At 42.3% G+C, this 1,467-nt stretch overlaps 1 protein-coding gene across 15 annotated transcripts in view; it reads left to right on the forward strand.

Annotated features, from left to right (window-relative positions):
- The first annotated feature begins 276 nt into the window (after positions 1 to 276).
- Positions 277 to 1,467, forward strand: part of metro (membrane palmitoylated protein 7-like protein metro) — a 21,816-nt gene continuing 20,625 nt past the window's right edge. For 5 of the 15 annotated variants that reach the window (XM_086533062.1, XM_043012180.2, XM_043012184.2 and 2 more), the window contains exon 1: positions 277 to 417. The gene's annotated coding sequence lies outside the window, so the exon portion shown is untranslated. Of the gene's footprint in view, positions 418 to 454; positions 847 to 1,467 lie in introns of those variants that run through there. The other 10 variants (XM_043012185.2, XM_043012189.2, XM_043012183.2 and 7 more) reach the window with 7 other exon arrangements.

The following is a 1,467-nucleotide window of genomic DNA, read 5'->3' on the forward strand; positions in this document are numbered from 1 at the left end:
TTGAGATCGAGGATGTCAACGGTCATGAGGTTTTTGAAATACCCAAAGAATAAGCTTTTTCTTACTAACAGTCTACGTCAGTAATCGAGTCTGTGTTTTAATGCTAGGTTAGACTATACTTTGAATCCTTGCGGATATTCGAAAGTCCTCCCCAAAACCTAAGGCTTTTGGGCACCTGCGCAATGATCCCCTGGCAAAGAGTGGGGTGAGGAGAGCCTGTCAAGCCCAGAGAGGAGCCTGTCAAGCCCAGCCGCCAAAGAGTCCCGTTGGTTACCCGGTCAAGAACCTCCGAGGCCGAGCAGACGACGGCGCTAACATGGCGCTCTTCTGATATTGACTTCAGGGAATGAATTCTGACATTACTCGCTCCAAGTTATGACACTGTGCTCTCTCTGATTGTGTCAGGGTTGTATGAAGGTGAGGTTCGAGCCGAGGCCTTTGGGGCTCTTGAGTTGCAGTGAGAAATAGGACCGGAGAGAGGGAGCGGAGAGGGAGAAATTGCCTCTCCTTTCTCTACTGACGAAGGGAATTACCGAGATAAAAGTGTCCTTCGGGAGTCGTTCCTGTGATTTCAGGTGCTCTCATGCAGTAGGAGTCGGAATTGATGGGGACGTAGACGAACTTCTTGCCGTCCCGAGTGGGAAAATGAAGTGAAAATCCACAGACGCGGTCGCGCCTCCCCGTCCGGAGTGTCAGTTATTTTGACACTTGAGAGAAAGTGGGAGTTGGGAATCGGGTTCAACCTCTTCCCGGGACCCATTGAGTGGTGATTTATGGTGTGTTTTGTGAGTAAACTCCCTCTGAGGTCACTTTCATAAGCTAAGGCGGCGCAGTCAGCACAGAACAGTAAGAGCTCTGTATTATCTCAGATTCTCGTCGTAATATTATACTTAGTGGTTAAATTATTAGGTTTTATATTCGCTCTCAGTGAGTTTATGGTAGTTTGTTATTGAATATCGACTTTGTAAATGAAAATTGATTAACGTCTTTGGTTTCTCCTAAATGAGTTGTATTCAAGACTTAATTCTTTTGTTAAAATTGGACTTTTGGAATTCCTAAGCTTAATGTGTTCCCTTTTGAAGGCCTGAATTATCTTATATTAGCTTTTCTGATTATCACAATTTTTTTTTCACTTTGATCTCCAAAACAGCCTCTTTTCCCCTCTCTTGACCCCACCCAAAAGTTAAACAAAGCCATGGATTTGGAGAAAACTTTATACTTCGATAACCATGGGATAATTTATGTATGTGAATAACCATGTACAATTTTGTCAGTATGAGAACCTTTCTGTTAGATTTGATTGTTTTATCCTTTCATATTTATGTACTTTTAGCAATGACTTAATGTTGTGAGGATGTTTATAGTTACGGAAGAAACTGCTCTTGTGCATAGCTTGTATGAAAATACAAAGTACGAAAGTGTAGTTTAGCTTGATAAAGTACAAAGGAGATGAAGGAACTTTATTGT

The sequence above is a fragment of the Penaeus japonicus genome, unplaced genomic scaffold (assembly GCF_977035675.1).
Source record: "Penaeus japonicus unplaced genomic scaffold, GWHDUDI00000001_assembly GWHDUDI00000003, whole genome shotgun sequence".
NCBI classification, from domain to species: Eukaryota; Metazoa; Arthropoda; class Malacostraca; order Decapoda; family Penaeidae; genus Penaeus; species Penaeus japonicus.